Genomic DNA, 12403 nt, shown 5'->3' with positions numbered 1-12403 from the left:
TAATGTCATTAAAATTGCACTTTTGGTTGTTAGAATTACACTTTTGGTATTTATCAACCTTTTATGACAACATCATCTTTCTTATCGCAACATTAGGACTGGGCGCGGTATATTTGGAAGGACAAGAAGAAAGAAAAAGTGTTGAATAAAGATGAAGATGTTTTCGGTGGCTGGGACAGTTGGGCTGATATGTTGAGTTCTTCACCATTTCAGCTTGACTCAGATATGGTGAGTTCTTCATATTTCAAGATAGGGCATGTGTAGCATTATTCTGCACAATGTTTCGCTAAACATTACATATATATGTTCAGATCTTTCTCCCTTATTAACTGGTGATGGTGATCATTACAGCTGTGTGTGCATTAACTTCTTAACCGAGCAAATTGAGTACCTTGACAACCGTAAGTATGATGAAGACTTAGAAAAGCTGCCTTATGGTGGGATTGCACTTATTACGGTAATTTTGCTATAAAGTACTCAATTTTGAGAATTCATTTTTTTTCCAAAGAACTGTCTACCTAACACACACACACATGTATATGCATATATCAGGTTGCGTTAATGGGGAAGTATTTGGTGAGTAAAGGTCTGTCTAAAGGCTCAAAGGTCGCTGATTTTAAGCTCGTTAACATTCAATTCAGTTGGCAAAAAGTTGGTTATTCGAGAAATGACCGTGGTGTTTATATGATGCTTACAATGATGTTTTATTTTGGGAACCTGTTTGAATGTGGCCTTGGGAAGACTGTGAATATGAACCTGTTTCGTGCTGAGATTGCGGCAACCCTTGTCCTATGTGACATTAACAAGGAAAGGGAAGATGTATTACGCCGTGTTGATGCTTTCAAAGAGGTTGCTTCTCATCCACTGACTATCAACTTGGATGCCAATAAGAGAAAAAGATTCTTGATATTGGGGCTAGCAGCAGCAAGCATGTCAGTGCTTCAGATGCTGAAGAGCCTGCCCAGGTAGTTACGCCTGTTAGTATGCGGCCACCTTCTGGCCAAAAACTATCTGCCGTAAAGAGCCACCCTCGTGGGAAGGGGGATGGGTTGGGTTGTTCACTTGATTGGCGTAGTGGTGGTGGCAAGACTCAAGTGGTGTCCAAGCTGCTCAAGAACAACCAAAGTTTGATAAAGGATATTAAAACGTTCAGAAAGCACGTTGCTGACTACTACTTGGTGGATGACCAAAATTTCGATGATGGGTCAGTTTTCATGAATTTCACCTAGTTTTGATTTAATTGTTAAAATTACACCTTTGATTTTTAAAATTACACTTTCTGTTGTTAGAATTACAGTTTCTGTTAATAGAATTACACTTTTTACCGTTAGAATTACACTTTTTTATATTGTGCTAAAATTACACTTTTGATTGTTAAAATTATACTTTTGTGTAATAGAACTATACTTTTTAATATTACTGTTATACTTATTTATATAGTGTGGTTGAAGTTACAACCAAAGTTTGATAAAGGATATTTTGTGGGCCAGTTGGGTGGATGTCCAAAATTTGGATGTCCAAAATTTTCGACGATGGGTCTGTTTTCATGAATTTCACCTACTGTAAATGACGCTATCTGAAAATGACAATTTTTCACTCATGTCAATTTTTCACTCAGTATTGTTTTATGTTATTATGTTCGCAGTGAGCAATTAGTTTGGTACACTAGGCACGCTCAGCTACAGCGGAAGGACCTAATGTCTATGGCCCTTGATAGACCAATGACGTGGAATGTGATCGAGTGTTGGTCGATATTCTTTGAACCGAGTTAGAGAAGGAGGAATACGGTAAAGAGGCAAGGATGGCATTTCTCGGTATCAGGCACATGGTAATTAAAGTTACTCTTATATAGTTTTATTTATACGTGCTTTAGTCATTCAACTTTTGTGATACAGTTACGCTTTATAAGCAGTCACTTTTTCTTATTAGAGTTATACTTTCACTTAAAGTTATTTATAGTTAATTGTCACTTTGTTTGCTTGTTTATGAGACGTTGCTTGTATTGTTGGGTACTTTTGAGCAGCAGGGCATAGGCACACAGAGAGAACCTGGTTGATAAACTGTTCAACTTGTGGGACACCTTCATCGTCGACGATGAATCGAAGCTGGCGACATGAATACTGATTTACTCTTTGTCCCATTCAACATCAGCGACCATTGGGCATGTGTATATATCAACTCCAGAGCACGGACCATTGACTTGCTTGACCACCAGCGACATGCAGATTTGGACAGATCACTCATGGGAAAGGCGACTCGTTTAATTGTACGTTGTCCTCCCAATCTTGCCATCTAAAACCTGTTAATATAATAATCTTTTTAATGTACGTTCAAATATTTTCAGGGAAGTTTAATGAGCGACTACTTGGACTCAAGAAAATTTGACAAAGGAAAAGAGATTGTCAATTTTCTGATCATGAGATACCGTTTAGTGGTGTCTCAAGTGTTCTCAACATTCAGTCCGGGTGCATTCACCATGATGGCGATGCTATTGTACGAGGGTGTTTCATTTGAGCATCCGGACATGGAAAGGAAGGTTGCAAGTCGTTATTTGGTGATACAGCTAGTTGCAACACTTGTACTAGCTGACATGAACATGATATGACCTGCTGTTCAGAAGAAGGTGGAGACCTTTATTGTTAGCAAAGACAAATTATTCCAAGATTTGCAAAGCAAGCGTAGGATGAACAAGGGTGGCAAAAAAAAATAACAAGTGTTAGTTTGACAATCTAATTTTGAATGATGCTCTGTATGAAATTATCTTGTTGATAGCTAGCATCATGTGACAGTTAATTAGGTGTAACAATGTAAGTAGGATCATTTTCTGACTTTGAACTTTGTACTTATTTTGGCGTTTTCTGCCTTTAATGAAGATAAGATGTTACTTCAAAGTAATTGTCATTCTGAAGCACTGATAAAGTGTATTTCTAATCAAATAAACTGTAATTTTCCAACGAAAAACAATTCCAGTTGAATTACAATATAAGTCACCAAAATTAGGACTTTAACAAAGATAAAATGGTACTTCAAATTAATTGTTATTCTGATCAGATAAAGTGTAATTCTAATCAACAAAAGTGTAATTCTGATCACACAAAGTGTAATTCTAATCAAATAAACTTTAAGTGTGAACACACAGTGTAATTATCCAACCAAAAGCAATTCTAGTTGAATTACAATATAAGTCACCAAAATTATGACTTTAACAAAGATAAAATGGTACTTCAAAATAATTGCTATTCTGACCAGATAAAGTGTAATTCTAATAAAAAAAAGTGTAACTCTGATCACACAAAGTGTAACTTTAAGTACGAAATGTTATAACTGGTGAATAATTATACAACCAAAAGCTTGTTCAGGGGAATTACAAAATAAATTAGCCAAAAGGACCTCATGATTGCTCAATTATACATCAAAATTATTTGGGCTCTTACTCTTCCTCTTCTTCCTCTTCTTCTTCTTCTTCTTCTTCTTCTTCTTCTTCTTCTTCTTCTTCTTCTTCTTCTTCTTCTTCTTCTTCTTCTTCTTCTTCTTCTTCTTCTCCTTCTTCTTCTGCTTCTACCTCTTCTTCTTCTTCTTCTGCTTCTGATTCTTCCCCATATGATGCCCCAGATGCTGGTGAAGTAGGTGGGTGTTGTGCAAAAGGGTTAGGATAATTCCTCTTGTCGTGATTCGCTAATTGCTTGCAATTTTTACACATGCGCTTCGGCTTCATCGCCAAGGCTATTGCTTTAGTCTTACTCGACAAGAGTCTCTTTCCACTTCCCTTATTTTTCGATTTCTTTGGTGGAAATATAGTTACTTCCGAGTAGTAGCACGACCCAATAAGCGCAACCATTTGTGTTCTTTACTCATTTGTGAACCCAATGGTGCCGTTTGTCCTTATAATCTTTTATGAGAGACGAAAAGTCATCAACTACTTCCTTGCTTCTTCCCATCAAGTATCCCAACTGCCTGGTGTACTTCGGACCACATTTTTGACATGGAAATCGCTTGGCATCTATTATATCAATCGCTTTATTTGGATCACCATTACAATTGAAGGATTTTGACCGGAGTGCATCTTTACACCATCTGTTCACAACATACTCATCCGGTATAGTCTTCATTCCGTTAGATGAGTAAATCCATATTATATGCCTGCACAGAATTCCCTTCCTTTCAAGCATTCTGCAGCTGCAACTTGCTTTACACGTAACTAGTTCACCAATATATAGTAAATTGTTAGATAGTCACAGCTATAAATTTCATAATTACAATAGGAAAATGTGTAATTTCAAGTAAGAGTTAGTGTAACACTTTTCATTACTAAAATTACATTTTTTGTTGTTAGAATTACAGTTTTTGTTATTAGAATTATACTTTTTACCATTACAGTTACCCTTATTTATATAGTACTACAATTACACTTTTCTAAAGCCCTTATAAATGTCCAAAGTTTTCTAAAAAGTTGCTTATGAACAGTAGAGCAGTAGTTTTCGTGCTGCTCACGTGATGAATAGCAATCTGAACTTTACCTCCCTCTCTCCTCATTTCTTACTTATTCTTTGTTCTTCTTCCTGCTACCCTAATCTTTCACTCTCCTTTTCTTTCCTGCTCACCTCTTCCCTTTCGGTCTCGCCTCTTCCTTCATTCTCTCCCCATACCTTAATTAATTTTTACAATACGATTAATCGTTTCATTTGCACACCGGTTTAACAGAGCTTAGTGGTTAATTTTGTTGGTATATTATTTCGTTTGTGGTTAGAAATTAATTGGGGTTGTGTCTTGTGATTCGATTTAGTGGTCTGGTTATTGTTCCGGTTTTCATTTGGGTGAATTGTTATGTATTGCGTTTTTCATAGCTGATTGATTTCATTTGATGATTTCTTCTTTTTGTCTATTTGTTGATTTCGATTGCTTCATTGGTACGATTAATTGTTCATGTGTTGCGTGTTTTTAGAGCTGATTGATTGATTGCTTGATCTACGTCTTCTGAGTGTCGTCGCAATTTCGTTTGTTCTATGTCTCCTTTATGAAGTTGGGTTTCTAAATTTCTGTATAATTTCATTTGATCCATGTACCATCTGTGAATTATTTGTTTATAGACCCTCCTTTGTCATTGTTCGTTGGCTTTAATTTATTTGATTTAGGATTTCAATTTTAAGGTGAAGGGCTACACCCAGTTGATGATGCTATTGGGGATATTGCTTTGAGTCCCTAGCCACTGAAGATCCTAGAAGAGATACTGGAGAGGGGATACATCATATAGATGCTAATGTTGAGTATTGTTCTGTCATTAAAACACAACTTGGCGATCATCATCTGTTAGTGGGTGCTGAAATAGATTGTTGTGATTCAACTGATGATGAAAGGAGGTTTTATGTGGAGTTGAAGACATCTTCACATTATGTCTTCCAATTTCTTTGGCTGGGTATGAAGGAATGAAACGGAAGTGGTTGGAAGCTTCATTAGTTAATTCTCATTATTATGAAAAAAACTTATCTTGGGACTGTTGATTGGCAGTTGCAATATCACACTGAAAAAAGATATGAGAGGGAGAAGTTACTCAAATTTTGGGTAAGCTTAGTTTATTGTTTTATTATGCCAACAATCTTGAGTTTCTGTCTTTGAGATCAGCTGACAGCCATCTGATATCAAATATTGTTGAAATCACTTTTTCAGATCCAATCATATTTTGCTGGTGTTCCCTATGTTGTCGTTGGTTTTCGGTAAATTACTCATCTGTTGCAAAGTATTATCTTTCAGTTTTTCTTTATCGTTTTTTTTAATCTTCTTTTATGTATGGACCGTTTTTATGTACTTGTTGCATCTGCTGAGTGTTGGCTCAGTTGTGTACTCCATGTACTGCTCTTTCCTGTGCTTAGGGGATAGCATGTATAATTACTTTTTTTTTGTCTCGAAAAAAGACATTGCAACATGTAGTTACTTGTTTGTTGAAAAAAGAAAGAATGTACGGTGGCTGTCACCATCAATGTGATCCATGAAGAAAAAATTCTTAACACTAGCTTTGTGATAGAATTTGTTTTACCTATCAGTAATTTGTTTTTTATGAACTGTTATCGGTCTGCCAATATCAGTCAAAATCGTTCGTTGTATACTTGTATCATATAAAGTACATTTTGTGTCGGACTCACATCCGTCATTGCCAGAAGACTTCAAATTTACATGTTCTCATACATGTTCTCAAACTAGACAGTCTCACACAATAGTTTTTGTGAGGCCACTCCATTATCCATTAATACATCAATCCAACTCTATTCATTGTATGTCTTTTATTTGCGAGACAGTGCCATAGGAGATTGACTAGCTTTAGAATGTTGGATGCACATTCAAAGTCTGTTTACTTCTTGCCTTGCGCAGGGATGATTCAGGGCGGATTGTTCGGACAGAAAGAATGAGGACGAAAGACATTAATCACAGGGTGAAGATGGAGAATTCTTGGCAGGTGAAATATTTATGCTAAAAGTAGCAGCCATGATATTTCATGTAGTCTCGGTCCCTTAAGTTGCAGAAAAACGTACAAAGTTGACTATATGACACTTTGACTTATATAGTATAGCCTGTCTTTAATGGTTGTAATAAGTATTGGTTTTAGCCTTGATCTTCGAACTGGTCGTCACGAGGTATTCTCGGTCTTGGCAGAGTTGTTCAGGTTTGTAAGTTTACCACAATCGTATTTTGAGTCTATATTGGCTGCATTTCTACAACCCTTATAAATGTCTGAAGTTGTGAAAATTAGTTGCTTGTGAACAGTAGGCCAGTAACTTTCATGCGGCTCACGTGAGAAACAGTCTATGCACTGTTGTTGCTCTTTAATCTTCTTTTATTATTGCTTCTCTCTTGCATCTCTCCATTGATTCTTCGTCTCTCATTCTCCTTCTTTCCTAGATCTGATTAGTTTCTACTCTTTCATTCTCCTTTTCTGCATCTCTAATCATCTCTCATTATTTCTTATTTTCTAATCATCTTATCATTATTTCTCCTTCTACACGGGCTCCCTAGAAAATGGTTTAGTTTGTTCATACTTTGATTTGTGATTGGCTTGGTTCTTTCTTCCTGTACTGCAAAAAGTTCTTATTTTTTGGAGTTTGTACACAATAGGTTGGAAGGGACTTTGCTTATGATGGTGGAGAGAGGTTGACAACATTGGCTTGTTGGTTGTTTACGAAGTGGGGAAGCAAAGCGAGTTCATTTGCATCATCAATGGTTGTAATCGCCTCAATTTGAACTTGGACCATCACTGATCGATTGATTTGAAGGTTAGTTCACTTTCTTCTGGAAATATTATTGTCTCTATACTTTGAATGTTCGTTTACTAAATCAATTAATGGTTGTACGAAGTGGGGCAACAATTGATAATTCGAGGAGGAATATCGTTTTGCCATATTGGTTTATTTTCATATATTTATTTCTACAGGTTGAGAAAGCAGCGATAAACTTTGATGAAGAGAGTGATATGTCCGAAAAATGAAAAAAAGGAGCGACTTAGGTATGTATCAGCTTGATCAGAGTAACTTAGCCTGTTATTACTCTTGCATTTGCTTACTAAATCAAAATTCATGTTGCATATTAAAGTTTTTGACTGGGTAGCTCATATAATATACAGCTACATTGGTATAGACAATTAGTTGGTACCAAATTACGTAGGCATTTCTTAAAATTATCATATGTGGTGCATTTTAAAGATTGTGGAATAAATCAAGTATGCTTGTCTAACTGTGTTTACGATAGTTCGTTGTGCAGGGGTATAAAATCTAGCTCCTTTTGTCTTTATTTTCAAATGTAAAATTTAATGGATTGAGAATTTCAATTTGTAAGTGCCGGGTTATATACTACTCTACTCATTACTATGGAACACGAGCTGATATGAAATCTCACAAATATATTACAGTAGCTCACCCTTTTTGGTTTTAGTTGGGTCTTTTAATTGGTTCTTATATAGATGGTGTATAATTGAGTCACTATCGAATACTCGGAAATTATAAATAATGGCAGTGAGTACAACATGTCGTTTATTCTGAATTGGTCCTCATCAAAAGCTATAAAACTGTTTGATTTTCATGGAACAAAAACTACACTTAGTTAAGGAGAATTGATGAACAATTTGTTTTTAAATCATGCTTAATCAAAGGCTATGTGTGTACTCCTTGTTACTGAAAGCTTTGAAACCCACTTTTATCTTTACGGTTTACATATATGCTGTTATGCTGTTCTCCTCTTTCCCTCATCCGCATTCTGTCGTGATAAAGGTCATTAGAGGCGTGGCTATTGGATCTGTCCTTTAACAAATGGTGTGGCAGGAACCATCAGTTTGTGTGAACATTTTCTTGCAATTTTTTTAACGAATCCAAGCTTCTTGTTATCCTTACAAATGGGACGTCAATCTGTGACTTGGAATTGCTAATTGCATAAACAAGGATATCCCTTCGCTGCTTAGAGTAATGAAAATGCCTAATATAGTACCCCATATATATGTTTCTTACGCCCACCATAAAATTTCCTTTCAATTATTTAATGCTTTCCACACACATCTAGAATACTTGTGCATATTTGGATGTACTTAATCCCTTTTGGTGTGAGTGTTTACTGTTTGGGACGGGAGTAGAAGAATAATTCACGATACGGAGATCCGAGTTGCGGATCGGAATTGAACTGGCTATGGGAGAGGAACAAATTTGTGGTGTCAAGGACATTGGAAGAGGCAAGTAGATTACCTTACATTAGCTTCGTGTTGTGTGCGGCTTTACGACATAATGTAGTATGGAGTACATGATATTTTGATTTTACCTCACTGAGATTTATGCGTTTGACACTTTGCCGACTATGACTTCTACCTTCCTCTAGGGATCGTTTATGTAATGCTCCTTTTCTTAGGGACCAATACTTTTGTTTTCTTTACTGATTACTTCAGTTTCAATTGACGAGCTATTTAATTGAATTTGATTGAAGCTTTATGAAAATGTCTGTGCTTGACAGTTTATACTAGGAGTGTCGTTCTCTTTGGCTCTTAAAACTACTCCCTCAAATTGAAGCCAAGTTTAACATTAATGATTTAATGGAGTTTCCATGTGTGTTAATTTTGTGTTGGTCAAGTTATTCGTCCATGCACATTAGTAGTTGGAGGAGTTTTGATAGTTCGATCCAACTTCGTTTTTTCTCCGAGTGACTCTAATTGGATTTTTTAGTAGAGCCAACTATAGCAGATCCCAAGATTATTTTAAATTTTTTGACGGAAATAACTTGGATAACAAAGAACCTGAATACCTGATAAACATTAGCATATTTCCAAGGACATTTGTTCTTTAGTGTTTTTGAGTCAGTACTTGAGTTTGAATGTAGTGTGTCTCCTGCGTAATTCTTGCAGGTGAAGAGCTTTGCATATGTTACATTGACGCAAGTATGGATTTTGATGCTCGTCAGAATGTCCTACTCAATGGATTTGGTTTCAAGTGCTCCTGCAATCGCTGCTTATCAAAGGATTAGATTCTTTTGATGAAACCACAGATGTGCTTCTCTCCTCGACTTTCAGGTTTCTTTGAATTTCTAGCTGTAGATTGAGGATTAGAGTGTTTGTTAAGATTATCGTTTTTTGAGGTTTACAGATATACCTTGGCTGGAGGCTGATAGCATCAGATCACCTGTCCTCGGTAAAAAAACTGTTGAGTGGTAACTGATATCGACCCTTTGAGCCACTATTCTTTCTGGTTCAAAGTTTAAAAGCATAATAAACAACTTGCTTACAGTTTACCCATTGGGATGCAGATCCAATTTGTATTCCACTTGTTCATCACTAACTTTTTGCTTGGAATTAGTTTGACCTAGAGATGTCACTTGTCAGTCGGTTACTCGGGTTAAAGCGAGTCACATCATCTCGGGTTTGAGTTTGGAAATATTATTGTCTCTATACTTTGAATGTTCAGTACTATGCTTTTTCACATACTGATTTCGTCATCTATCTAATTTGAATTTCATTCTAATCATTGAATTTTATCCTAATCATCCTAATTATTGTCTTCTTTTACTAAATTGTTCAACTTTTGCTGCAGTGGAAATCGTTGGTTCTACCTGAGTGGTTCTCTTTTGGCTCCAATTCGGCAAACTCTACGCCTTCTTAGGTATTACCCTTCCTTTGCTTATTGTTCCAGGTGATCCCATCGTATTTCACTCATAGGATGAGGGTGAAATTGTTAGATTATTTAAATTGGGTAAAAAGGATTTTAATTTTGGTTAAAATTCCAATCAAGTTGCCACAATGAGGAGGTATGAATGGTGGTGGTAAAGAGAAGGAAGGGGTGCTAGCAATGAAGGTTAATATGACTAACCTGCTTGAGGCGGTTAGGCTTAGAGAGGTAGTATTGACGGCTAAGGGTTTGGAATAGAAGAAGATTGATTCCAAGATGAAAGCTAAGGTTAGTGCAGGCTGGGACTAAGCCTACCAGTTCGCAGAGGAGTTGCTGGTCATTTGTATTTCACATCAAGCACCAACCAGTCCCCTCCGACTGGCTCTTGCAATTAGTGTCGGACTTACGACAAGGTTCTTCTATGCTTATCTTAACAATGCATTTCAGGGTTTTAACCGTGTGCTTAAAACTTAAAACTTAACATCCAGCAATCTTCGATAAGTTCTGGTCGGAATATAGGCTAGAGGTCTTATTTTTGCTTGTCTTGAAGTAGTCATTTACTTTGTGTGGGCAGATTTGTGCTGTTTTTTCAGTAAGTCTTTCTTAAGACAGTACTATCCGTCTTAAGCTTAAGACGGGTCAATACATACCACTTGGTAAGGCCAAATTTCATTTTTTTACTCAGATACGAGATATAATTAGTCATGTTCAAACAAGTTCGACTTCCCATTCATAGGAAAGAAATATCATCAGTTTGTCTTGTTAGAATAATTGATTCTGGTTCCAAGGGATTTAAATAAATTCTTCTTTGGCCAGGAAACAAAATTTTGTTCCAGTTTATTATAGGTATGTATTGGTATCTCTCTACAAGTTTCTAATTCTCTGTACTTTTAACATATGAATGTTTACTATAGTGAGACGTACTTTTTCTTTAGATTTTTTTTTTTCCTTCCTAGATTAATGCACTACTAATTCATTTTTGGTTTGGTGTATGTATGGTAGGAGAGCCATCGGGTTCATCGAACAATTGGCAAACATGGCTTACAGAGGATAATTATAGGGTACCTAGAGACTACAAGAGTGCAAATAATGAAAGATCCAGAGAGGAACAAAACGCATACGGAATAAAGAGCTAGAGTTTTTTTTTTCTTTTTTAGTTGGGGGTAAAGCATTAGACTATGGGCGCCTTTAACGTGAATTGGTTACTCCAAGATGTCATTTATTTTCCGAAGCCTCTTTTCCTGCCTATATATATTGTAGGAAAGTCGCTCTAGATTTGCACACTTGTGATATTTTAATTATATTGCTCACTAATGTGTAAATCTATTAAGTTTGTAGGTAATGTTTTTTTTTTATGTGCAAATGGCAAGTAATTTAAGGTACGGCTCTTAAAGGCTTTGTTTATGCTAGCCAATTTTTTTATATGAATAAACGAAATTTATGAAATAGTTCCTTAAGTATATGAGTTAGAGGTAATAGAACATTGATGTCATTTTTTTTGGGCGAAATGTGAATTTCTCATTAATATGCAATAGAAACCATTACAACATACATGTTACTTAGCGTACTTTCTCATTAGATCATATCTAGCCTAATCACATCAAATGTTTCAGTCTAAACCACTGCTTATCACATCTGCTCATACTACAAACATCTATGGCTTTCAACCGGCCCCTAATGCTCTCTTGAATCTTCTTAACAGCAACACAAGGGCGAGGAACACACATCTCCACCCTGCATTGATTCCTACTCTCCTAAATGTAGTACATTAAGCCTGCCACAACAGTCATAGTGACCTGCTTTCATAATAAAGACCTGCATCTCCACCCAACATCCATGGTATAAGTTCTCCATGCCAGTGAAGCCCCAATAATCTAAAATAATGCTAGGTTAAAGAAGTTTTTTTTTTTTCAAATGAGCGTATCTTATGCCGCAGGTGAGATTCGAACCCCCAACTTCATGAGTGAAGTAAGAGAGTCCATACCGCTTGAACTAACTTAGGCTAAAGAATGATTGTACGATGGTTATTTTATGCATTTTACGGCGAGTCTTCGATGAAACTAGCAAAACAAATTCATGTTACATGTGGGAGAATTGTGAAGAAATGTTCCCTCAAGCCTCTATTTTTGAGCGACAATTCTCGCTATTAATTTCTCTTTCTTTTATTGCCTATTTATCTTTAAATAAGAAGACAAGAATGTTTATTGCTCGAGAGAAAATAGAGTCTTAATAAGTTGACTAAGGGATTTTTTCTACTTTTAGATTTTACGAAGGTTTTT

At 36.1% G+C, this 12403-nt stretch overlaps 1 long non-coding RNA gene across 2 annotated transcripts; it reads left to right on the top strand.

Moving 5' to 3' along the window:
- Positions 1 to 5503: 5503 nt before the first annotated feature.
- LOC141606141 (uncharacterized) lies at positions 5504 to 11473 on the top strand. 2 transcript variants are annotated; one of them, XR_012526590.1, is made up of 9 exons: positions 5504 to 5559; positions 5665 to 5711; positions 6364 to 6448; positions 7105 to 7262; positions 7421 to 7492; positions 9368 to 9532; positions 10050 to 10780; positions 10941 to 10970; positions 11127 to 11473. It is a non-coding gene; the product is annotated as an uncharacterized LOC141606141 (long non-coding RNA). The 2 variants fall into 2 exon arrangements; XR_012526591.1 differs by having other exon boundaries at positions 5615 to 5711.
- The last annotated feature ends 930 nt before the right edge of the window (positions 11474 to 12403 follow it).

Source organism: Silene latifolia, chromosome 1, assembly GCF_048544455.1.
Source record: "Silene latifolia isolate original U9 population chromosome 1, ASM4854445v1, whole genome shotgun sequence".
In the NCBI taxonomy this organism is placed as follows: domain Eukaryota; kingdom Viridiplantae; phylum Streptophyta; class Magnoliopsida; order Caryophyllales; family Caryophyllaceae; genus Silene; species Silene latifolia.
The sequence above is the reverse complement of the archived record's forward strand: the minus strand, read 5'-3'. Positions and strand labels throughout refer to the sequence as shown.